The sequence below is a fragment of the Rhinoraja longicauda genome, chromosome 7 (genome assembly GCF_053455715.1).
Source record: "Rhinoraja longicauda isolate Sanriku21f chromosome 7, sRhiLon1.1, whole genome shotgun sequence".
NCBI classification, from domain to species: domain Eukaryota; kingdom Metazoa; phylum Chordata; class Chondrichthyes; order Rajiformes; family Arhynchobatidae; genus Rhinoraja; species Rhinoraja longicauda.
The window spans coordinates 50,989,846-51,017,736 of record NC_135959.1 but is presented as its reverse complement, the minus strand read 5'-3'; the positions used below and the strand labels follow the sequence as shown (position 1 = coordinate 51,017,736).

At 43.8% G+C, this 27,891-nt stretch overlaps 1 pseudogene; it reads left to right on the top strand.

Annotated features, from left to right (window-relative positions):
• Nucleotides 1-588: 588 nt before the first annotated feature.
• LOC144595634 (opsin-3-like) lies at nt 589-27,891 on the top strand (annotated as a pseudogene).

The following is a 27,891-nucleotide window of genomic DNA, read 5'->3' as shown; positions in this document are numbered from 1 at the left end:
TTCGAGTTGCCGAACAAGGCCATGATGAAACCAGTCAATATGTTCTCTACTGCATGTACGCCTAGGAATTTGAAGCTTTTGATTCTCCACCTTCGTCCTGCCAACGAAGATAGGTTTGTATATCCTCGTCCTTCCGCTTCCAAAGTCCACAATCAGTTCTATGGTTCATTGGTTCTTTTATTGTACCAAGGTACAGTGAAATATGTTATTTGCAAATAAATCAGAGATTATTGCCAGATGTAAAGGCAAATCCCGATTAAGCACCCCATGCATAGAAACAGCCCACTGAGTCCATATGCAATAGTCGCCAGATTTTGGTGCCATTTTACACAGTCCAAGCTGCAGCAGGCCATACAGGCCCATTGCAGCCATCACTGCATTCAGATCACCAGTGAGCCATCCATATCCTCACCGGGCCTTCAGCCTTCTTGCCCCATGGAGCACCTCCCACGGCCGACCTTGGAGGTACGGAAGGTTAGAGCTGGGAAGAAACTGTCCCTGAATCTGGAGGTGTGCATTTTCACATTTCTGTACCTCCCCCCCCCCCCCCCCCCCCCCCTTCCCTGCAACCCGCTGGTCTAATAGCGTATGGCCGTGTGGCCCACGTTTCTGAGCAAGGTTGGTGTCCTGGCACCATTTGGTCAGTCGATTGATCTCCCTCCTATCCTCTGACTCACCATCCTTGTAATTTGTCCAACAACGATGATGTCGGCTCCGAACTTGAAGATGGAGTTTACACTGTGACTGGCTACACAGTCGTGGGTATAGAGTGAGTAGAGCAGGGGGTTGAGCACGCAGCCTTACGGTGCTCCTGTGCGGATGGTTATCGTGGAGGAAGTGTTGCTGCCAATTTGTACACATTGTTTGCGTTCTGCAGCTGCGGCTCACTGGCAGTCTCTCTGTCTTTATTTTTGTTTTTGTCTTTGTTATCGTTTAAATGTTTCTTTTGATTTATTTTTTAACTCTGTATATGTGTGGGGGGGTGGGGGAAACCTTTTTTTCCAATCTCCTCCTCAACGGAGATGCGACCTTTACCGTGTTGTGTCTCCGTTCGCGCTACGGCCTAACAGGAGTCGCCGGCCTCCAGCTGGGATCGACCTTGAAGACTCCGGTCGCAGGGCCTGGACTCACCATCTCGGAGGCTTCGGCCGTGGGCCCTGCAGACCACAACATCGGGAGTTCGCAGGTCCCTGGCTGGCGACCGGCTTTCGGGAGCTCCAGCCGTAGCAGCTTCGACCGCCCCGGAGCCCGAGGTTTGATTGACCCGCTCGCAGGCCCTTCATCTCCCTGCGTGACCTGTCCGCGGCACTTTCCATCACCCAGTGGGGGCTCAGGACCTTCATCGGCCTGCTCGGCTCGGCCCTGGGACTTTCCATCGCCCGGTGGGGGCTTCAAAAGTCGGGAGCCTCGATCGCCTCGTGGCACCACGGGAGAAGAATGAGGAGGAGATAAAACTTTTCTTTGCCTTCCATCACAGTGAGGGTGTGCCTGGAGCAATCACTGTGATGGCTGTTTGTGTTAAAAATTGTAATTGTGTGTCTTGTGTTCTTTATTGTCTACTGTCGGACCCTGACGTGAGAGGACGCTGGCGCTATTTGTTCGCCGCTTCTCCGTCAGGACAGTTCGTTTGTTTGTTTTTTTGTCTTGACTGTTCTTGTAAAGCGTCTTTGAGCATTTGGAAAAGCGCTAAATGTTTATTATTATTATTATTATTATTATTGTGGTTTGTTGGTGAGGAAGTCGAGGATCCATTTGCAGAGGGAAGTGCAGAAACCCAGTTCTGTGAGCTTGGTAACCAGCTTGGAGGGGATGATGCTGTTAAATGCCGAGCTGTCGTCTATGAACTAGAGCCTTATGTATGTGTTGATAAGGAAGCCAAGGGCTGGAGTAGAATGCATCAAAAGTGCGTGTTTTGCATTTTATCGGGATGCAGCACAACATGATTTCAGTACAGCTCATTCCAACACTGCAATAAATTGCAGAGAGTTGTGGACGTATCCCAGACCATCATGCAAACCAAACCTCCCTTCCATTTACTTAATCTACACATCATGCTGTCATGGCAAGGCCACCAGCTGGGGGTTGTTATGTTGGCACAGCGGTAGAGTTGCTGCCTTACAGTGTCAGCGACCCATCCTGACTATGGATGCTGTCTGCACGGAGTTTGTACATTCTCCCTGTGCCTGCATGGACTTTTCCTGGGTGCTCCAGTTTCCTCCCACACTCCAAAGACGTACAGGTTTGTAGTTTAATTGACTTCGGTAAAAATTGTAAATTGTCCCTTGTGTGTAGGATAGTGCTTGTGTATGAGTGTCACTGAAATGGCATGGACTCAGTGGGTCGAAGGATTGTTTCCACGCTGTATCTTTAAACTAAGCATAATCAAGGACCTGTCTCACCCCGGTCACTCCCTCTTCTCCCCTCTCCCATCAGGCAAGAGGCACAGAAGTTCGAAAACGCATACCTCCAGATTCAGGGACAGTTTCAACTGAACTGTCCTCTCACCAGCTAGAGAGCAGTCCTGACCTCTCATCAACATAATTGGAGATCTCTGTTGGGCTTTATCTTGCATTAAATATTATTCACTTTATCCTGTATCAAAATGTTTTAACTAAGTAGTCAGCATAAAGCAGTTAACCTTTCATGTATTTTAGTCTACATCGCAATTTCATTCAGTATAGTTCAATTCATTCATTCAATGATGCAATGATATTTTACTGTCACATTTACCTAGGTACAGTGAAATGGGTTGTTTTGCATACAACCTGATAAGATCATGTAACAGACCTCACCTAGGTAGTACACAAGTGTCACCATGTTTTGGCGCCGACAAAGTTACAAATGCTCACGGAACAGTCCCGTCTTCTGCCTGCCATCGCACGTGCCAGCAGCCACCCTCCCCTTTCGTTCTCAGCGGCCTCCACCCCTGTTGGGACCCCCATTGTTTTAAATATACAAGGTCGAGAAATTTATCCCATTAAGCAAACATATGGTAGAACATAGAAGTAAACAGCAGTAGATAATGTATTTTACACTTTGAGTTCTTTGAGATTTTGAAATCTTCATAGTCTTGGGATTTGATTGAATCCCTAGCATTTGGTAATACATTCATATTGGATCTAAAGATAAATATACCACGTAGGTTCGTTACAACACAGATACGTTGCCACTGGCAGAAAATTCTGGCCAGTAGAATTGACTGCTGATTGCTTTTTTCAGAAAACTGGATTTGCCCCTTCTATAAAATGCAGAAAAATATGAAGAATAAAGAAATAGAAATCTTGAACAAAGTTAAGGATTAGCCAAGCGATACAAGACCTCCCATTAAATGAATCACGTAGAAGAGCTTATTTCCAGAATAGATAAAAGATTCTGAGAATTTCCTTTGCATTGTTATTTTTCATTAAAGTGTGTGTGCCTTCAAAACTGAAATAAATAGATATGAGGCAAGTTATTATAGTCAATGGCCATAAGCAATGAAATATTGTCTAATGTTCAGTTTATTAATGCTTACTTTATTAAAGACTAAAATTTCATCCTGCTTTGTATGTCTCTTTATAGACCACGTACATTTAGTGGAAAAATATTAAGGCGAACTGAGAAATGATAAAAAATTAAACGTGATATGTGAGAATGTGTATCAAACTACAGTTTTGTCACTAGTCGTTCACGTCTAAAATAGTTTTATTAGTGGAAGCTTTCAAAATAATGTCATATTAATTGGACCTTCAATTTATAATAGAGAAACCGTTAGGCCAAATTAGATGTGATGACAAGTCTGCACAACCATTTTCTCAAATGACACTATTTTATGTTCTATAACTAAGTTTAAAACAATCCATGGAATCAATTGCAAAAAAATCTGCGTAAATGGCTAAAAATGTAGACTTTTCAGCTTTTAACACGCTTATAATTATGATTGTTATTAATATTCAGAATACTTTACCAATCATAAATTTGGTTTCAATTTTGCTTTTCTGTTAGCATTTCATGAGTGAAACATCTCTGGAGAGATTCTGATAATGTACTTTTAAATTAAAATGTCTTAGCATTGTGCTTTGGGGGAAATAACTAACCTTCATAATAATACAGTATATGTTCAATGGCCATGTAATGTAGACTTGCAAGTAAGTGTAAGATGTTGATAATAACTAAAACTATTTCTGACTGTGAGCTGTAGCATTAGGAGACAATTCATGGCTTTTCTGCTTTCAGAGTAAAATGTGCAAAGGTGCCCATTTTGTCATTTTCACTGAATCAATTTATTATTAATAAAAGCCAAATTTTGGTGCAATTATCCCCCTCAAGTGCTTCACAAGCTGCTGAATGAAAGGTAAATTACACTCCATGGACCAGCAGTAAAGTAAATGGTTTTCTCGTAAGTATATCTCAAGGGCATACATAAAATATCACTTTTCATAGACACAGTATGGATCAATTAACTGTTTCCACCTTTGTAAGAAAGAATAATCTTTCCAGCATACAAATTCACTGGCCCACTGTAAGAGAGCCTGTAAGAAAAATGATCAGACAATGACTATAGCAACAAAAGTGAGTTGAACGACCTACCCTTAACATTCAATGGCTTTACCATCATCGAGCCCCACCATCAACATTCTGTAGGTAGCCTGTAATTAGAACACAATTGAACTAGTCACATAAATACCTTGGCTACAGAGCAAATTAGCAGCCGGGTATCTTTTAGCAAATGACTCACCTCCTGGTACCCTAATGCCTTTTTACCATCTATGAGGCAAAGTAAGGAGCATGATCGAATACTCACCACTTGCCTTGAACAGTGCAGAATCAACAAATCTCAAGAAGCTCAACATGATCCTTAGACTGAAGACTTTTAGATTTTAAAGATACAGCATGGAAACAGGCCCTTAAGCCCAGAGTCTGCGCCTTCCAGTGATCAATCTGTATACTAGCACTATACTACATATAAGGGCCAATTTACAGTTTTAACGAAGCCAATTAACCTACAAAGCTGTATGTCTTTTGGAGTGTGGGAGGAGCATCCGGAGAAAACCCATGTGGTCACAGGGAGAACAGACAAACATGGTACAGACAGCACCCATAGTCAGGATTGACCCCGGATCTCTGGCGCTGTAAAGCAGCAACTCTAACACTGCATCACTGTGCCCTTAGCTCAACATTAAACCAAGTGGCAGCTCAAACTACTGTGAGATATCAGTTGCAGATGAGCTTAATGCTTTCTACACACACTTTGAAAGGGAGAACACCAATGTGGCTTCTCAGACTCCCATGGTACCTGATGGCAAGGTAATCTCAGTCACCGAGACCAGTGTCAGAAGAAGCTTCATGAGGGCAAACCCCCGGAAAGCATCTGTACCCAATGGTCTACCTGATCGCATACTCAAAACCTGTGTGGACCAACGGCCTGGTGATTTTGCGCACATCTTCAACCTTGTTTTTAAATGTGCTATACAAATAAAATTGACTTGACTTGACTTTCATTACTAAGGTCTGAGGATCCTACCTGCTTTAAAAGAGCATCATTAATACCCAAGAAGAATAAGGTGACGTGCCTTAATGACTACCAACCGGTGGCACTAAAGTCCTTGGTGATGAAATGCTTTAAGAGGTTGGTTATGGTGAATATCAACTACCTTAGAAAGAACCTTGGCTCACTACAATTTGCCTACTACCACAAAAGATCAACATGAGATGCGATCTTGCTGGCTCTCCATTTTGCACTGGGCCCCTTGGATAATAAGGACATATATGCCAGGCTATTGTTCATCAACTACAGTTCAGCTTTAAACACAATCATCTCCTCCAACGTTGTTTTCAAGGTCAGAGAAATGGGTCTCTGTGCATCCCTATGCAACTGGATCCTTGACTTCCTCATCAACAGATCATAATCAGTATGAATTGGTAACAACACTTCCTTCATGATAAACATCAGCACAGGAACACCTCAGGGCACTGTACTCACTTCCTGCTCTATCCTATACACACCATATTCTATACACATAGAGCCAGATACAGTTCCAATGCCATCTTTAAATTCGCCGACAACACCACTGGCGTGCCAGAGTAAATGAGTGAGATTAATAATCTGATTGAATGGTGCCAGAACATCAATCTTGCTCTCAACGTCAACAAGACTAAGGACCTATTAGGGAAGCTGAGGATCCACGTACCTGCCTTCATTGACCATTCAGTGATGGAGATGGTCAACAACATCAAGGTCCTAGGTGTGCGTAAATCTGAAGATCTGTCCTGGGCCCAGCACAATGATGTAATCATTAAAAAAGCCCATCAATGCCTCTACTTCCTTAGAAGATTGAGGAGATTCAGTATGTCGACAAATACGCTCTTGAACTTTTGCAGGTGTACGGTAGAGATCTTATTGACTGGTTGCATTATGGCCAACACAGTGACCTCCCCACCATCGAAGGCACTGCCTCAAAAAGGCAGCCAGCATCATTAAAGGCCCACACTACCCTGGCCATGCTCTCATTTCCCAATCACCATTGAGAAGAAGGTGTAGGAGTCTGAAAACTGTGATCTCCAGGTTCAAGAACAACTTCTACCCCACAACCATCAGGCACATGAACACTACAAAACACTAACTACACTGGGAACTATGGAGTGTCTTGGTTTGATAAGGACTTTGGGCTTTTTTGCACTCATATTGGGGTAATTAATTTTTTTTTTTTTTGTTTGTTCATTATACATAATCTATGAGTACAGTAAACCCTTGGTTTAACGGACCTCTTTATAATGGATTTTGGTTATAGCAGACAGACCCACCGACGGTTGCGGATGCCACCACCCCTCCCCACCGCTACCACCTCCTCTATCGATAACAGCCCTGCCTGCACATCCTGGCTTGCTCTGCTTCCAGGCCGCACCTTTCTCCACCACCGCCAGCCCACACAGCTTCCTCACCCCCCCCCGCGCCTGCTGCTTCCACTGCCTGTTGCTTCCACCGCCTGCTGCTTCCACCGCCGACCCTCTCCTGCACTCTGGCTGCCCACGGGCCACAACAATGACCACCGATCCTCACCTCTCCCCCGGCCGCCAGCAGGCTGTGCCCATCAACCCACCTGGGTTCCAGGTCCAGCTCTGGACCACAGTCTCAAGAAGTATCTGGACCCTATCCATGTTTCTCCAGAGATGTTGCCTGACCTGCTGAGTTACTTCAGTACTTTGTGTCCTTTTGTGTACTAACCACCAACTGCAGTTGTTTGTTTCTACTACTTTTACAATGATAATAACTTACTCGGTTATAGTGGACAATTGGCAATGATGAATACAACCCCCCCCCCCCCCCAAAATGGTCATTTATAATGAGCGTTTACAGTATCGTGTTTACAGGCTGCAAGTGAAAATTACATTGTTCTGTTGTCAGTGCCAATGACAATTAAACACATGACTTTTGACTCTTGGTAAAACATACCATTTGATTGACACCCATCAACAACATTAGCATTTATTCCCCTACCCCCAGTGTACATTGGCTGCTTATTACTGCAGTGAAAGAATGAGCCATCCATGGTTTTGAGATTTTGCCAAGCCAATCTAATAAATTTTGCATTATGCTGGTCAATGGATACAGATCTATAACTTTGGTGGATGGATACATGAAGATTAAGTAGCCATCTCCATGGCTTTGAGCCTTGATTTTACTTTGGATGTACCAGTAATTACCTTAGTAAACACGCAACAGCCTTGGTTCAACAAGGTATAAAATACAAAATGAATACAAAACAGGCAGAATGTGTAGCGGTTTTACTGAAATATATTGTTTTGAACTACAGTATTCCATTCATCTAAATGTCATGAAAATTTGGTAGACTGAGCATTTTCTAGTTATTATTATTTTCTATGATATCTCTTATGTCAACACTGTATAAACATTTGATATAGGAAAACTAATGTAACCATGTGCTGCTCAATGTCTGTCAGTGAATGTACTGAATCACTCAAAGTGTTTTTGAAAAACATTTGTCATTCACAATTTGAAATTTGAATTCAGTAGCTGAAATTTAAAAATCTAAAATCTATTTCAGTTAACAATATCTATATACTTATAAGAAAATAACTGCAGATGCTGGTACAAATCGATTTATTCACAAAATGCTGGAGTAACTCAGCAGGTCAGGCAGCATCTTGGGAGAGAAGGAATGGGTGATGTTTCGGGTCGAGACCCTTCTTCAGACTGATGTCAGGGGGGCGGGACAAAGGAAGGATATAGGTGGAGACAGGAAGATAGAGGGAGATCTGGGAAGGAGGAGGGGAAGGGAGGGACAGAGGAGCTATCTGAAGTTGGAGAAGTCGACGTTCATACCACCGGGCTGCAAACTGCCAAGGCGAAATATGAGGTGCTGCTCCTCCAATTTCCGGCGGGCCTCACTATGGCACTGGAGGAGGCCCATGACAGAGAGGTCAGACTGGGAATGGGAGGGGGAGTTAAAGTGCTTGGCCACCGGGAGATCAGTTTTGTTAATGCGGACCGAGCGCAGGTGTTCAGCGAAGCGATCGCCGAGCCTGCGCTTGGTTTCGCCGATATAAATAAGTTGACATCTAGAGCAGCGGATGCAATAGATGTACCTATCCCTGGACAATGACCCCACCGATAAACATCAGACCTTTATCAGCAGCACCATCACTGACCTCATCATCTCCAGCGATCTACCCCCCAGTGCCTCCAATCTCATAGTTCCCCAGCCCCGCACGGCCCGATTCTACCTCCTACCCAAAATCCACAAACACAACTGTCCCGGCAGACCCATTGTCTCTGCCTGCTCATGCCCCACCAAACTTATCTCTACCTACCTCGACTCCATCCTATCCCCCCTGGTTAAATCCCTCCCCACCTACGTCCAAGACACCTCACATGCTCTCCATCTCCTGAATAACTTCCGGTTCCCAGGCCCCCACTCCCTCATCTTCACCATGGATGTCCAGTCACTCTACACTTCCATCCCCCACAAGGATGGTCTCGAAGCCCTCCGTTTCTTCCTCGACCGTAGAACCAGCCAATCCCCATCGACCAACACTCTCCTCCGCCTAGCAGAGCTGGTTCTTACCCTCAACAACTTCTTCTTTGACTCCTCCCACTTCCTCCAAACCAGAGGCGTAGCTATGGGCACTCGCATGGGCCCTAGCTACGCCTGCCTCTTTGTCGGGTACGTCGAACAATCCCTGTTCCAGACGTACACTGGCCCCATCCCCAAACTCTACCTCCGCTACATCGACGACTGCATTGGTGCTACCTCTTGCACCCATGCAGAACTCACTGACTTCATACACTTCACCTCCAATTTCCATCCTGCCCTTAAATATACCTGGACTATCTCTGACATCTCCCTCCCATCTGGACCTCACCATCTCCATCACAGGAGACAGACTAGTGACGGACATTTACTACAAACCCACTGACTCACACAGCTATCTGGACTACACTTCTTCCCACCCGGTCCCCTGCAAAAAGTCTATCCCCTACTCCCAATTCCTCCGTCTACGCCGCATCTGCGCCTGGGATGAGGTGTTTCACACTAGGGCTTCCGAGATGTCCTCGTTCTTCAGAAAACGGGGCTTCCCCTCCTCCATTATAGATGAGGCTCTCACTAGGGTCTCTTCTACATCCCACAGCTCCGCTCTTGCTCCCCATCCCCCCACTCGCAACAAGGACAGGATCCCCCTCGTTCTCACCTTCCACCCCACCAGCCAGCGGATCCAACATATCATCCACCAACATTTCCGTCACCTACAACGGGACCCCACCACTGGCCATATCTTCCCATCCCCTCCCCTCTCTGCGTTCCGCAGAGACCGTTCCCTCCGTAACTCCCTGGTCCACTCGTCCCTTCCTACCCAAACCACCCCAACCCCGGGTACTTTCCCCTGCAACCGCACGAGATGCAACACCTGTCCCTTTACCTCCCCCCTCAACTCCATCCAAGGACCCAAACAGTCTTTCCAGGTGAGACAGAGGTTCACCTGCACCTCCTCCAACCTCATCTATTGCATCCGCTGCTCTAGATGTCAACTTATTTATATCGGCGAAACCAAGCGCAGGCTCGGCGATCGCTTCGCTGAACACCTGCGCTCGGTCCGCATTAACAAAACTGATCTCCCGGTGGCCAAGCACTTTAACTCCCCCTCCCATTCCCAGTCTGACCTCTCTGTCATGGGCCTCCTCCAGTGCCATAGTGAGGCCCGCCGGAAATTGGAGGAGCAGCACCTCATATTTCGCCTTGGCAGTTTGCAGCCCGGTGGTATGAACGTCGACTTCTCCAACTTCAGATAGCTCCTCTGTCCCTCCCTTCCCCTCCTCCTTCCCAGATCTCTCTCTATCTTCCTGTCTCCACCTATATCCTTCCTTTGTCCCGCCCCCCTGACATCAGTCTGAAGAAGGGTCTCGACCCGAAACGTCACCCATTCCTTCTCTCCCGAGATGCTGCCTGACCTGCTGAGTTACTCCAGCATTTTGTGAATAAATATCTATATACTTTATCTTGGAGGCAGCTGTCAACATGTATGCTTGTGAATTGTGAGCACAGATAGTTTCTGCAATATGCCAACATGTAATTTGCAACAGGAATGGCAGATGAGAAGGAGATTTGTTTTTTTTACTTAGGGAGGAATTTGAAAGAGGCTGAGAATTGATTGCCCAAAGCAAATTTTAGGCCAGTAATTGGACAAAGGTGGTATCTCCCTGGAATAACTCAGCCTGAAAGCACTGTTGAGCATTAATGCCTGTAGTGAGCATCCTCTGTGACCGTGTCTTTTCTGTCGACAGTTTAAAAAAAGGAAAACAATTTCTCAGTTATCAACTGACTTTCCGAACCATTTATCAAGTGTAAAAAGATTTGTTTTTAATTTTAGAGGATAGCTAATAGATTTTTTGAGCAATTCATACCATTATCTGTGGTGAAACAATGTGGTGAACTTGGAACTGGTTAAACAATTAGGGTGCAGGAAGGTGGCAAGGGGGTGGGGGAGGGGAGGGGAGGTAGAAGTTACATAAGTGTAGAGAATTCAACGTTCATTCTGCTGGTTGTAAGCTACCCAATGAAATTTGAGGTGCTGTTCCTTCAATTTGGTGTTGTCTCACTCTGCCAATGGAGGAGACCCAGGACAGAAAGGTCATTGTGGGAACGGGAAGGGTTGTTGAAATGGTTGGCAACCGGGAGAGTGCGTAACCCGAGTTCATCGAAACGGTTGGTGAGTCTACAATTGGTCTCACCGATGTACAGGAGCCCACATCGGGAACAACGGATGCAGTAGATGAGGTACATGTGATCCTCTATCTTCATCTGAAAGGTCTGTTAGGGTCCCCGGATGGAGTCACGGGAGGAGGTATAAGGACAGGTGTTGCATCCCCTATGGTTGCAGGGGAAAGCACGTGGGGAGGCGGTGGTTTGGGTGGGAAGAGATGAGTGAACCAAGGAATTGTGGAGAGAGTGGTCTCTGTGGATGGCGGAAAAGGGTGGAGATGGGAAGATGGGATTTGTGGTGAGATCCTGTAGGAAGTGACGGAAATGTTCACCACATTGTGAGAGTACACCTTCCCTTGTCAACAATGGGCCTACCAGGGCACCACTCCGCCTGAGGTCATTTGTGGCCAGCCCTGATTTATTCCTGGTCCATTCTCGCCTCCAGTCCTTAACCCCCCCCCCCTACTTTCAGTTTGCAGAAGGGTCACGACCCAAGACATCACAGATCCTTTTTCTCCTGAGATGCTGCCTGTCTCGCTGAGTTACTCCAGCACTATCTTTGGTATTTACCAGCATCTGCAGTTCTTTGTTTCTACAATAATTTAACCAGGATGCCTCCACGTAATAAATTAATGATTCTCTTTCTATTATTTTGTAGAACAGTCATGATCAAACCAAATCTGAACAGAACGACAGGAAACTCACTTATTCTAATAATTACAGAAAATACTGGAAATACTTAGTAGGTAAGATAGTATCTGTGGAGAATGGACTCAAGTTAATATTTCTGATTGATGAACCAGGCAAAAGACAGCCGATGATGGGGAGGTCACTACCCATGATGGACTGGGCAGTGTTTACAACTTTTTGTAATCTTCGTTCCTGGGCATTAAAGTTGCTGAACCAAGCCATGATGCAACCAATCAATATGCTCTCTACCATACAACTGTAGAAATTAAAGAGAGCACTCGTTGACATACTGAATCTCCTCAATGTTCTAAGGAAGTAGAGGCATTGATTGCATCATTTATGATTGCATCAATGTGCTGGGTCCATTGCAGATTTTCACAGATATGCATGCTCAGAAACTAGAAGTTGTTGACTCCCTCCATCACCAACCCATCAATGAAGTCTACTATATTGTGCTCACTAAAATAAAAAACTAAAATGGTTGAAATACACAGCAGGTCAAGTAACATATGTGAGAAAAGAAACCAAGTTAACACTTCAGGTCAAAGACCCTTCGTCCTGTTCCCTGATATAAAATGTTAGCTCTATTTCTCTTCCCACAGATGAACAGGGAATATGGAACAATACAGCACAGAACCATGCCCTTTGATCCACAATGTCTGTGCCATACACGATGCCAAGATAAACTAATCTCCTCTGCCTGCACGTGATCTACAGTACACATTGGTCTGAAGCAGTTCCTTCGTTTCTTCTCCATGTCTTGCAGCGCAGTGTTAAACATAGATTGATTCACCCACAGGAATCCCAACTCACCAAGCATTTCTCCCTCACTTAAGGATCAATAAAGACCGTCTAAAAGTTTGCTGTTAACTCACAGCGAATTCGTTCTGAGCAGAGGAGATGAGCACCAACTGGAGCTCAGGGTCCAGTTCTGGGACTGCCTTGCCCCGGGCAGATTCGGCTGTACTAGCCGGACACTTGTTCACCTTCATGGCATTGTGTGTTGGCTTCGTCATGGTCTTTGACATTTTCAACAACCTGTTGGTGCTGGTGCTGTTCTGCAAGTTCAAACCGCTGAGGAACCCGTTCAACATGTTGCTGATGAACATCAGTGTAAGTGACTTGCTGGTGTGTGTTTTGGGCATGCCCCTCAGTTTTGCTGCCAGTGTGCAGGGTTGGTGGCTATCCAGTGACCAAAGATGTAAATGGTATGGCTTCGCAAACTCCTTGTTTGGTAAGTCCTTGATATTTGGCATTTGCTGCATTGATTTACTAATCCTATGTTTGCATGTGTTTTCTGCCATGTGCGAAGTATAAATTAAATCGGACTCAAGCAAGAGCCACTGAAAAATAATCTCCACTACATTAGGCATCTATTTCTTACATTACTTACATTTCTTGAATTGGTTTATTAATCCCCCTTTTAAAACATTTATTTCATCACTCATTTTTGTAATTTCCCAAAGCATGTATTAAAATAATTCTGGAAAAAAATTTAAGTAGTTTCCAAGAAGAATTTGTAAATTCCAGATATTGTTTTAATGAATTTATTGAATTCTGGAATCTTATCTTGCTACTGTGCTCCACACAATCTCATTCATTCCTATCCATGTTTTACCTGTAGTTGTGGATAGCCTGCATGGTAAACATACATTTATTCACAAAATGCTGGAGTAACTCAGCAGGTCAGGCAACATCTCGGGAGAGGAGGAATGGGTGACGTTTCGGGTCGAGACCCTTCTTCAGACTGATGGTGCCTTCAGTCTGAAGAAGGGTCTCGACCCGAAACGTCACCCATTCCTTCTCTCCCGAGATGCTGCCTGACCTGCTGAGTTACTCCAGCATTTTGTGAATAAATCGATTTGTACCAGCATCTCCAGTTATTTTCTTATACGGTAAACATACATCTCTGTTATGATATCTATGTTTCAAAATGTATTTCAGAAAACTGAAATACCAGCATACAAATAAGATAATTTACCTGAATGTCTCCAAATTGTTTTAGCTGCTCTTGAGGGTCTTTTGATTATAACTCATCTGTGATATTGCCAAGAAGAGTTATTATACCTTGCAGCCTATAACTTCTGCATTTGTTACATTCACAGATTAGGAACAACGTTTGCTCAATAAATTCATATGATTGGAAATGAATTGCCCGAGAGTGTAATAAAAGCAGATTTGGTACTTATTTTTGAAAGGGAATTTAATAACGATATGAAAATGAAATACAAAACTTGCTAGGCTGCAAAACAAAGCAGAGAAATTGAACTAATGGGATGTCTATTCAAAGGGCTGGAGTGTCAATGTCTATCTGTTGAATAATATTAATCCAATAAATTTTAATATATATTTATCTATTAAGTGAAGTAGGAAAAACATTCTGATAAATGTTTAAACTGCAATACATTGAAATTTTGCTGAAATGGAAGTTTAAATGAAAAGACTCACTCCTGTACTAGATTACATATATGCATAAAATATCGCAAAAAGCGAATACACTGGAAAATCAAAATCCCGTGGCATGGACTGAGTGCTGAAAAATGGGACCATGGAGAGGATGGCTGACTGGGGAACAATGGGCAGAAGGATGTGTTTCCCTGCTGATAACTCTGATTCTACAATTAGTAAAAACAATGGCATTTTCCTGCAGCAACTCCATGAGCGATGCAGATAAACAGCTGGTAGAGATACTGTCTCACAGCGCCAGAGACCCGGGTTCACCAACCACACTGCAATAGAGAGCTACTGTTCCCCAGATCTGGAGTACCTACTGCTTAAATGCAGACCATTTTATCTGCCTCGGGAGTTTAATGTGGTCATCATCATGGCCGCATACATTCCCCCACAGGCTAATGCTAACCTAGCGCTAGCACAGCTGCACTTGGCCATCAGTAAGCAGCAGGATGCCCACCCCGACGGCGCCTTCATTGTTGCAGGGGACTTTAATCAGGTCGACCTACGAGCTGTGCTCCGCAAATTCCACCAGCATGTGCAGTGCCCTACAAGGGGCTCAAACACGTTGGATAAAGTGTACACCAACGTAAAGGACGCCTACAGAGCTCTCCCCTGCCCACCTCTGGCTCAATCCGATCACCTCTCACTGTTTCTACTGCCCGCATACAACCCCCTCATCTGCAAGACCAAACCTACAATTAAGACGGTCAAAATATGGCCCGAGGAAGCCACCCTGCAACTCCAGGACTGCTTTGATTGCACCGACTAGGACCTGTTTGCACAACAGGCGACCTGTGGTTCCGAGGTAGACTTGGAGGAATACACATCCACTGTGCTCTCCTACATCAACTGCTGTGTGGAGAATGTCACAGTGGCCAAGGAAACAAAGATGTTCCCAAACCGGAAACCATGGATGAACAAGGAGGTACAGAATCTGTTGAGGGCACGCAACAATGCCTTTAAATCTGGTGACACTTCAGCATACAGTATTGCCAGGCCAAACCTGAACAGAGGTATAAAAAGGGCCAAAGACATCCACAGGCAACGGGTGGAAGACCACTTCAACACCACGGACAACAGAAGCATGTGGCAGGGTGTCAGGGACATCACTGACTACAAGAGCAGCCCTGCCTGCCCCCACAGTGATGTCACACTAACCAACGAGCTTAACTCCTTCTTTGCCCGCTACGAAACTGGCAACACCACCTTGAGTGGAAGAACCCCAGCCGAGGCGGAGAGACAGGTCTTAACATTGAGCACACAGGAAGTACAGCGAGCTCTGCGAAGGGTCAGCCCACGCAAGGGAGTAGAGCATGGTGCTCAAAACACAGCCTTGTGGTGTGCCGGTACTCAGGGTGATAGTGGAGGACAGGTGCGGGCCCATTCTCACTGCCTGCAGGCCCGGATGGAGTTCAAGGAATGGTACTTAGGGACTGTGCTGAACAGTTGGCTGAGGTATTCACCAGGATCTTTAACCTGTCACTATCTCTGGCTACGGTCCCCAAGTGCCTGAAGTCAGCTATCACAGTGCCAGTGCCGAAAAAAACAAAAATCACCAACCTGACCGACTACCGTCCAATTGCCCTAACTCCTATAATCATGAAGTGCTTGGAAAGGCTGGTCCTCTCACACATCAAATCCAGCACCCCTGCCTCACTGGACTCGCATCAATTCGCATACAGGGCAAACAGATCCACAGAGGACGCCATCTCTCTGGCTCTTCACACTGTCCTGACTCACCTGGAGAGGCAGGGCACATACGTGAGGATGCTATTCATAAACTATAGCTCTGCCTTCAACATGGTCATCCCCACCAAGCTCATCACCAAACTCCACCAGCTAGGCCTCAGCTCGTCGTTATGCGACTGGATCCTGAATTTCTTGATGGAGTGGACTGGTGCTCAGATAACAACCTGTTCCTAAACACCTCTAAGACCAAGGAGCTGATCGTCAACTTCCAAAGGTCACATAATGGGGAATACGCTCCGATCTTTATCAACGGGGACAGTGTGGAGAGAGTGTCCAGCTTCAAGTTTCTGGGCACTCACATTTCGGAGGACCTCACATGGTCCACTAATACCGTTGCGCTGGTCAAGAAGGCACAGCAACGACTGTTCTACCTGAGAACACTGAAAAAGTCTGGTCTGCCCCAACAGCTGCTGACGACATTCTACCGCTGCACCATAGAGAGCATCCTAACGCATGGCATCCCTGTGGTATCTCAGCTGCACGGAGCAGAGAGGAGAGCTCTTCAGCGGGTAGTCCATAGAGCTCAGAAGATTATCGGGACACAGCTACCAGCCTTGGAGGGTATCTACAATACACGATGCCTCAGGAAAGCCACCAGCACCCACAAAGACTCTTCACACCCCTGCAACAGTCTGTTTGAACTTCTACCATCTGGCAGACGCTACAAGGCCTTCTATGGCCGCACCTTCAGATTCAGGAACAGCTTCATCCCCAGGGCCATAGCTGCTCTGAACCGGTCCTGCTGAGTTGGATGGTCACATCGCACTCTGACCCGGCACAGATCTACTGCACTTTATTCTGTTTTAACTGTTTCTAATTTTGTTTCTCTGGGTTGTCTAAAGTTCTGTGGATTAGCTAATTCATTTATTGCATCGTATGGAAAGTCGCATTAACAATCTCGTGGTACCCCTGTGCGATGACAATAAAGATGTATTGTATTTTATTGTATTGTATTGTATTGTATTGTATTGTATTGTATTGTTCGATCCTGACCTTGAGTGCAGTCCATGCAGTTTCCACGTTCTCCCTGTGACCGCCTGGGTTTCCTCCCAGGGCTCCAGGTTCCTCCCACATCCCGAGGACGTGGCAGCTTGTAGGTTAAATGGCCTCTGTAAATTGCCCTTAATGTGTAAGGAGTAGACGAAAAAGTAGGATAACATAGAACCAGTGTGAACAGGTGATCGATGGTTGTAGAAAGACACAAAATGCTGGAGTAACTCAGCGGGACAGGCAGTATCTCTGGAGACAAGGAATGGGTGATGTTTCAGGTCGTTGGCATGGACCTGGTGGGTCGATGGGCCTTTTTCCATGCTGTATCTCTAAACCAAACTAAACCAAACTGTTAATTTTCTCTATTGGAGTTTAAGTAACAACAAAGGACAAAAGTATTATCATCTAGAGTTGATTTGAGCTCATTTAACTGGAATTTTATTATCATATCTTCAATTTTGCCATGTCACCTGTTCAGCAAAGTTTCAATTTGATTTTTCTTTTAATCAATGGAAATATTGACCACAGAGCTAATCAAAAGGTTTTATGGCACAAAATAAACGATTGAATAGCACTTGAAAGTTGTAAAAATTTTGTTTCAGAAGAAAAGAACAAAATTGTCAAGCATTTACAGCTGTCAAAATACTTGAAACACGTTGGCTTCTTATCTGTAAATAATTGAAGTAAATCGCAATTTTTCTTTAATTAAAGGTCTAACAGAGAAATTGCGCTGTCACATTGGGACCACCAGCATGCTGGAAGCCTGCAAATTTGTGCAGTGGGATTGAAAGTGGCTTTTAAAGCAGCCACTAAATGACACATTATTTCCAATATCCTCACCAATTATATTATTCAGACTTGTTGAGATGTGCAAGTTTTTTTAATTCATTGCAAGCAAGAACATTGAATGAATTCTGGGCTTGGCTGCTGAGCAAGTGGGTTTGCGTAAATATGTCACGTTTGCTCCGATATTGCTTCTTTCCCAAAGTCATGTTGTATCCACAAAATCTCAAATCCACAAAAAAGAGTTTCAGAGAAGCCTGAACTTGTCCTAAGGTGCATCATGTCTTCCTATCACCCGTGTGCTTGGTAACCTACATTTCATTTTAGTTAAACATATGCCTCTGCTTTAATATTTTCTTATGAGTTTCCAAATTCCTCATGGTCCCAATCCTCAATATTTTTTTAATGTTCCTGCAGCTCTATGAACATTTGAGAAATTTGTATTCCTCCACCTCCTGGATTCCTCTGTATCTTCACACTTACCTACTGGACCAGTGGGAGATGAGTCTTTACCTGCCAGTTTTAAGCTATAAAAATTCTCCCAAAGCCTTTTAATTTTTTCTCCCTTTAACTTGTACTTTGAAATCTTCCTATCAGATACTCCTATGGAGTATTGAGTTTACTGATGAATGTGATGAATATACCCATACTGATGAACTTCACATTTTATTAGTGTTACTTTTTTGCTATAAAAGTGTTTATCCTCTGAGTCAATCTCATCTGCGCTTTCGTTGATTAATGGCAATGGTTCATTTTCTTCTTTCAGGCATAGTCTCTCTCACATCTCTATGCTTCCTTTCCTATGATCGGAACTGGATAATGACTAAGTATATGCATTGTGCCTCTAGTTATCGAAGGGCATGGCTGGCTCTTGTCTTCACCCGGTTATATTCACTTTCCTGGACTATGCCCCCTCTCTTTGGCTGGAGTGCAGAGGGTATCGGATGCTCAGTTAATTGGAAAGCCCACACTAGGAATGGAATCTCATATCATTTGCCTCTTCATCTTCTACCTGCTTCTACCTCTACTTATCATGATTTACTGCTATGGGCAGATCCTCAGCGATGGTCCTGGATTCAGCTCCTGGACTGCAACTTCGCGATGGTCGTCCGTTGAGAACCATCCTCTGCTACCAAATGTGGATTCCGATTTGCACACCCCCCAGTCTGGTTCAGCAATCACCGAGTCGAACACAGTACTGTAGTTCAGAACCTTTATTATCCGTGGGACTTTCTTCTGCTCCTCTCGTTCAAGCTCTCACCAGAGTCACAAGAATAGAGCAGAGAGAGAATGAGCAACATACAACTGGTCACATATTTATCGTTCAATACAGCAGATAGTAACTTTCTTACCAGTAGTAACTTCTTGGTCCATTCACAAGCAGGGCAAGTACACAGTAGGTGTCACATGGTTTCAGAAAAACGAACTAAACTCCGTGATGGCATTACCATTCATTCTAAGCAGCCATCTTCCAGTCCCAGAGTATCCCTACTCCTGTATATTCTCTCCACGGTGCCACATCCTACATTTGTAACTAAAGTATTCATGTATATAATAAGTGGGAAGGGTGCCAATACTTCCAAGTGCTTCCAAGCACTGGCTTTCAAAACAAAAACAACACCATCATCAACCTCTGCCACATATTACCAAGCCATTTTTGGTTCCAATTTGCCAACTTGCCTTGGATCCCATGTGGAATCTCATTGAATTGTAGGTTGTCAAGTCTTGCAGTTCTGATGGATTTCATCTGGTGATCTCAAAAATAGGTGGTTGGTGATTTGATTTTGATTTTGTAAAAATTGTTAAAAAACATTTGTAAAAAACCTTTATTGTCACTACACAAAGTACAGCGAAATTAAAGCAGTCCAGATGATGCAATCACACACAGCAGACAGTACAAAGGACAAACCTCTATCCATAACAAGCCAAACCTAATCCACTGAATCAAACAAACTGACCTCCAATACAATATAGACAAAACAACTACAACACGGTCGAGGCAGTGTACAGTGCAATCAAGACAGCAAGTTATTGCACAGCAATGAGAGCTAACATATTGCAAGTGCCGTTTTAAAAAAATAAAAGAAATAATGTAATCAAATATAAGGTGCGGTCGGCTGTAACATGCAATAAGTTCAGCAAATGCTAACAACATAAGTGCAGTAGAATGCAAACTTGTATTAAATTGAGGCCTATGTTTTCTGACAAGTAACTGACAGTGTTCCGATCAGTTCCGTTCCTTCCCTTCAGTTTTATGTGAGTGTCTGGCAGTGTTCAGCTCACGTATGACACTGGGGTAGAAACTGTTCTTGAGTCTATTAGTCCTTGATGTAATGGACCTGAACCGTCTACCAGAGGGCAGCAGTTGGAGCAGCTGATGACCAGGGTGGGAGGGATCCCTCAGGATGTTAGCTGCTCTGCTGAGGCAGCGGAGGGAGTAAAGTTCCTCTAGAGAGGGCAGTGGGCAACCAATAATTTTCTTTGCAGAGTTGATGACCCTCTGAAGGGCTTTCTTGTTTGCCTCTGAGCTGCTGGTGTACCACATAGAAATACAGTACGTCAGCACACTCTCGATGGTGCAACGGTAGAACGTCACTAGCAGCTGCTCTTGCAGGTTGTTCTTCCTGAGGATCCTCAGAAAGTAGAGCCGCTGCTGTGCCTTTTTGACTGCCGCTATGGTGTTTGTGGTCCAGGAGAGATCCTCAGCAATATGCGTGCCCAGGAACTTGAAGGCAGGGACCCTTTCCACACAAACCCCGCTGATATGCAGTGGTGTGTAGCCCATATTGTGTCTTCGGAAGTCTATTATGAGTTCTTTTGTCTTGGAAGGATTCAGAGCCAGATTGTTTTCCGCACACCATCCTATCAGTTTTTGGACTTCATCTCTGTAGGCTGTCTCGTCATCTCCTGAGACGACTCCAACCACAGTCGTGTCATCCGCAAACTTGATGATGGCGTTGGTAGGATGAGTGGGGGTGCAGTCATGGGTGTAAAGGGCGTAAAGAGGGCTCAACACGCATCCTTGTGGGCAGCCGGTGCTGATTGTGAGAGTGGAGGATGTGTGAGGGCCTAATCTGACCATCTGGGGCCAATTGGTCAGGAAGTCCTTAATCCAGTTACAGATAGATTGGGAGAGTCCTAAATCAGTTAGTTTAGAAACCAGTCTGTCCGTGATGACCGTGTTAAATGCTGAACTATAATCTATGAAGAGCATCCTCACGTAACTGCCCTGCCGCTCAAGATGGGTCAGTGCGGTGTGTAGGGCAGTAGTAATGGCGTCCTCTGTAGACCTGTTTGATCTGTAAGCGAATTGGTGTGGGTCGATAGTGGCTGAGAGGCTGGCTTTGATGTGCTGCTGGACCAGCTTCTCAAAGCACTTCATAATGACTGGGGTTAGTGCAACAGGACGGTAGTCGTTGAGATCACGGATGACTGGTTTCTTTGGCAGTGGGATTATTGTTGCGGATTTCAGGCAGGATGGGATGATGGCTTTTCCAAGATGCCTGGATTTGAGGAAGGTTTCCAATGGATGGAAAATAACAAATGCAATAGGTACCTATATTTAAACAGAATGGGAAGCAACAAACAGGGCCAATTGACTTAAAATTAGTCAAAGAGAATAACTTAGAGGCTAACATTTAAAAAATGTTATAATTGGCAGAACATTCAAAAATTAAAGTGATCAGTCAAAGTCAATATGCATTTATGAAAGGGATATTGATTTATTCATTTCTGTAAAGTAATAATAAAAAAGTAGAGCTCAGGTAAAAAAAATCTAGGGTTGTTAATATTTTTACAGTTATGCATTGGAAAATCATGACTGAATATCCAAGATAGTTCAATTGTTCAGTTTAGTATCACCATCTTATAGGAACGATGATTGTGTTCAGTTTTGGTCACCGTGTTATAGGAAAGATGTTGTCAAGCTTGAAAGGGTTTAGGGACGATTTATGAGGATGTTGCCTGGACTCTAGGGACTGAGCTACAGGGAGAGGTTGAGCAGGCTAGGGCTTTATTCCTTGGTGCGCAGGAGGATTAGGGGTGATCCCATACAGGTGTACAAAATCATGAGAGGAATAGATTGGGTAAAAGCACAGTCTTTTGACCCAAGCAGGGGAATCGAGAACCATAGGGCAGCATGGTGGCACAGGGGTAGAGTTGCTGCCTTACAGTACCAGATACCTGGGTTTGATCCTGACTACAGGTGCTTGGCTGTGCGGAGTTTGTATGTTCTCCCTGTGACCTGCATGGGTTTTCTCTGGGATCTCCGGTTTCCTCCCACACTCCAAATCCATACAGGTTTGTAGGTTAATTAGCTTGGTATGATTGTAAATTGTCCCTAGTGTGTGTAGGATAGTGTTAGTGTGCATGGATCGCTGATTGGTGCAGACTCGGTGGGCCGAAGGGCCTGTTTCTGCGCTGTATCTCTGAATTAAACTAAAGTAAACTAAACCGGAGACATAGGATTAAGGTGAGGGGGGAAAGATTTAACAGGAACCTGAGGCATAACTTTTATACACTGAGGGTGGTGGAACAAGCTGCCAGAGGAGGTGGTTGAGGCAGGCACTATTGCAACGTTTAAGAAACATTTAGATAGGTACATAGATAGGGTAGGTTTAGAGGGATATGGGCCAAAAGCAGGCAGGTGGGAGTTGTGTAGATTGGACATTTTGGTTGGCGTGGGCAAGTTGGGCTGAAGGGCCTGTTTCCACGCTGTATGACTCTATGACTCTATGACAAAACATAATTGCAATCTACTCTGGGCTGAATTGTGCTGGTATGGAAACACAATTGGAAAGCTTCAGAACAGATTGGGCTATGCATTCTCACAGCATTCCAGGAGGTTTTAACACAGAGCGACAATGACCTTCCTAAAAAAATTGGCCTAACGTTACACTTATGCTCTGCTAATTAATTCTATCTTCATTGAACTAAAACGAATTTTGGAGATGGAGTAGATTGGGCAAACAACATTATATCACCGATTTCATGCCACAGATCCAAAGATTAACTTCTTCGCAGATGGTCTCACAATGCACGATGTTAGTATATTCAGATGCCACAACTATTTGTATTTATAGTGCAAATTTGGCATCAATAAAGGAGTGTGCTCACAAATACTCTGATGGTCTCGTTGACTAATTGCCACAGGTACAAAAGGTATCAAAGACTATAAACTGCCTGTTGGCTACCTGATTCCTCACCATAAATTGCAAGGAATGGCATGGGTGGACCAGGTGTTGAGGGGGATGAAGTGTTGAGTAATTTCACAAATGTTCTATATTGTTGAATCATTTACAACAACCTCATGATGCCTAGGGCAAACAGATCATGAATCACAAGACCACGAGCCAGCAAAGCACAGCCAACAACTGATACAGTATCTGCACATGCACTGTGGGAAACTTGTAAAAAACGACTATTTCAATGGTTCAATGGTGCTTTTGTTGTCACATGTGCAAACGCGCAATTAAAAAAAAATCTTTCTTACGTACAGTCCAGTAAAATCCATTTGCAGGTGGCACAAAGAGAGTTGCTGCCTTAACAGTGCCAGAGACCCAGGTTCGATCCTGACTACGGCTGCTGTCTGTACAGAGTTTATACGTTCTCCCTGTTGTGATATTGCAGGGACTACTTTGTTGTATCAAAGGACTGCTTTGTTTGTCTATATAAGGGAATGAGGTGATTAGGTGGCCACCCTGGTTCCAGGTGGCCTTGGAATAAACAGCCTGGATTTAAGCTCCACCATGATAACCTTTTAAACATGTGTACTCGTGGTCCGTCCAGAGTCTCACCAAAGGTATAACAGATACCGGACCACGAAGTACAACACTCCCCATACAGGTTTGAAGGTTAATTGGCTTCAGTAAATTTTCCCCAGTGTGCAAGATAGTGCTAGTGTATGGGATGATTGGTGGGCGGTGCAGGCTCGGTGGGCCAAATGGCCTGTTTCCACTCTGTATCGCTAAAGTTGAAAGTGTGAAGTATTGCCAGACCTAAGCACAATCTCTGATTAGCAAAGTGTACCGAAATAGCACTGAGCCCACATGCACGAGGCACTTGATGCCATTTTCAAAGTCCAGTGCGCGCTCTAGTGTTATGAGCAGTGCCTGATCCGGGCAAGCCCAAGGCTACTGCAGACCTCCAGCCATCACCTTCCTTGGACATCTGGATCGACCAGCGATCCGACGTCCCTCTACTCGCCCGACCACTTTTGTGCCCTAGGCGTGCCTCCCACAGCCGACCTTGAAACGGCAGTAGGTTGGACCCTGGTCTCTCTCCTGCCAACCTTGCTCCTTGCCTTCCACGTCCGTCATCGTCGCTGGCTCCATCCTCCCTCTGGTCATCAGGGGATGAGCTGGGACAAAGAAATATCTGTTCGCAAAAAGTTAGCAACTCCAAAATAACACTGAACATAAGCATATGACGCACATAGAAAGTATTATACTGACAATACAGTACGGCAACAGCTTGTAATGAGCTAAGTTATACCAACCACTTATACCAGCCTACTATGAGGAAAGGTACACAAATACATGAAGGGTCAGAGGGTGTAGCACGTAGAAAATAACTATAATTTCAATTCTCAGCAGTAAATATTATCTTTCAAAAATAATACATATGAATAAAATGTATATTTAAAAATTGATTTAAGCTACTTTTAAATGCAAACAATGTGGAAAATAGGGTCAAGTTCCATCAACCAGCTTGGGCGGTAAGCTGCCCAAGCGAAATATGAGGCTTGGGCAACTTACAACCCAGCGGTATGAACACTTCTCTAACTTTAGATAGCTCCTCTATCCCTCTCTTCCCCTCTCCCTTCCCAGTTCTCCCACTGTCTCTACCTATATCCTTTCTTTATCTCGCCCCCCTGACAATCGTCTGAAGGTCTCGACCCGAAACGTCACTCATTCCTTCTCTCCTGAGATGCTGCCTGACCCGCTGAGTTACTCCAGCATTTTGTGATATCTTTGATTTATATCAGCATCTGCAGTTATTTTCCTACACACCCATGCTTGTGGTCTATTCACATCCTTAAGGAAAGAGACCAATGCTATATATGTGATATATAACGATCACCTTGGCTGATATAACTGAAGCATGCTACTTTTGTATTCTATTTCTCCGATTGATAAATAATAAGATTCTGTTACCTTTTTGTGAGGTTTGGTTGAGCTTGGCCTCATCAATTACCTCAAGTGATGCACTGAATGAATCCAATATTATCCATTTGCTCTTTAAAAACAGCTGTCATTTCTGTTTCCCCCTCTAAATAGATATGAATTTCACTGTTTGCTTTATACATAACTCAAAATGATACAATATTTAAGCTGCACAAATTTAATTCTGTTGACACAAATGTCATGTCAGTTGCTGGTTGATCTAATTGAAACAGATATTTATAGTCAAGGCTGTAAATCGCTCTGACTCCTGTCAACGTGAATCCAAACTTAATTCATAACTCACTGAGAATATTCCGTTTCACTTGTGTAGATTGATGGCATGATTTAAAAAGTCTTGTTTTATTTGTAAATGTGATTTAGAATATTTGGACTGTATATCAAATGATCTTCTGAATCCTTATTTGAGCAGATTGGCAAAATCAAAAAGAATGAAGCTCGTCAGAAAGAATACCACGTCCTTGTGATTACAACAGTGGTTTGGTTCTTGCTTTGTTGGCTGCCTTGTGAAATTGTGGCACACCTTGAAACCTTTGGTAAAGCAGACATCATTACACCTGCAGCGAGTATATTGCCAGCCATCCTGGCAAAATGGAGCATTGTATACAATCCAGTTATCTATATCCTAATGATTAAGAATGTAAGCTAGTCAGAAATAATACCATAAACAATGTAGTCGTACATAAATATACTGTCTATAATATTTACAGAATTTGTCAACGTTGCACCTTTAAAAGGAATGTGTTAAAACACTAAGCTGCAATTGAACGTTATTTTGGAAAAAAAATCTATTTTCATCATCAATAGATAAGATATTCAAATTATATTGATATTTATATTGCTTTGAATGAGATTTGGAAAATATTCAAATAAGCATTGTGTTTAGATAGAAAGTATTAGTTATGATAGTTTTTAATATCCATCAATTTGAAACTCATTCTTCTATGAAAAATATTAATTCTTTGATTAGTAAAGGTGTCCAAGGTTGAGGGGAGAAGGCAGGAGAATGGGATTGAGAGAGGAACGAAAGATCAGCCATGATTGAATCGCGGAGTGGACTCGATGGGCCAAATGACCTAATTCTGCTTCTATGACATATGAACATGATAAATCCTAAAGATTTGGTTGATTTGAGTCTGTGCCAGTGTCTTTTGAATGGTGATAAGAGAAATCATCTGAGCTCCCACTTTGGAAGGACTGTAGCAGTCGCTGAAATGAGGATCTACTTTATTGGTGACAACAATGTTACAGGCAGAAAGCAATAGTGTACCACCCACAAGGTATCTTGCTTACGGAATGTGCTGAAGGCAGGTTCCTGATTTGCCATGGAAATGCTCTATTTTCACATGAGATCCATCCTTATTGTACGGGAATGGATAATATGTCGGAAGTCAGTAGATGATGGGAGAAGGGTATTTGAAAATAACTCCTCTCACGTAAATAATCCAAATATGTACACCAACTAAATCCTTCCATTAGTATACCTGGGCTAAAGTACCTGCAAGTTGTTCAATCAAAGTTAAGGCCGCATATTGCATAACAGTTAGTACCACTGCCTCAGGGTCCAGGGGTTAGGCTTTGAGCATGTCCTTGTTGAGCCAGCATATTTTCACCTTATCTGTGTGGGTTTCCACTGGATGTTCTAGTTTCCTGCCACACCCCAAAGACATGCTGGTAGGTATATTGGATACTGTGTACTTTGTGTAGGTTTGTGGCAAAATAATAAATGGGAAATTGATGGTCATGTGAGAGAGGATAACTTGAAGGACTACAGGAAAATAGGGAAAGAGAATAGGTTTGTTCTGTTGGAAATTAGCATGGACATGATAGGCAAAAATGGCCTCCTTCTGATTCATAGTAACCAAAATACAGTTGTTATAATAAAAACAGAAAAAATTAAAATCATGACATGTCAATAAGCATCTGTGGAGAGAACAAACAAAAGGACTCTTCTTCAAAAATTAAAAATAAGAGTTAGGAGCGTGTTTTATTGCCGTATGTCCCGAAACGAAACAATGAAATTCTAACTTGCTGCCGTAGCAGCACAGCTGGTTTGTAAACACATTACCTGATAGATAATATAATAAACAAACTAAAAAAGGTTCAATATATTTTTAAAAAACAATATAGTGCAAAAGCAAAACAAAGCTCAAAGGCTCTAGGCAACCCAGGCAGTTCGTAGTTCGGAGTTTAGTTGGAGTTCGTAGTGTTCAATAGCCTGATGATTGTTGGGAAGAACTTGGATGTTACAATATTCAGACTTATGTACCTTCTTCCTGATGGCAGGAGTGAAATAAGAATATTTCCAGGATGGTGTGGGTCCTTGTTAATGCTGGTTGCTCTTTCTGCCAACCCCACTAATAGTTCCCTATGATGGTGAGAACGTCATTACCCCTGATGGACCAGGCAGTGTTCATCACTTCAAGGCAATGTAAACATACATTAAAAACAAGAGGGTAACTAAGGAGAGTTGAAATCATTCAAGGACAAAGGAAGGAATTTATGCATGGACAAAATGATTTGGATGGAAATCCAAAAACGTGGGTTGGCTAATTAGCAAGATCAACCTTGCTAATTGGCAGAGTTGTGGATGATAAAGAAGGTTGTCAAATAAATCAATAGAATTTATACCTGTTGGAAATATGGGCAGAGAAATGGCAGTTGAAGTTTAATCTGGACAAGTGTGCGATGTTGCCTTTTGGAAGGTCAATGTACAGAAGCATCTTGGGATGCAAGTCAATAATTCCCTGAAAGTGGCAACACACGTAGATCGGGTGGTAGAAATGACCTTCATCGGTCAGGATGTTGAGTATACAACTCAGGAAGCCAAGCCTGCAACTGGATAA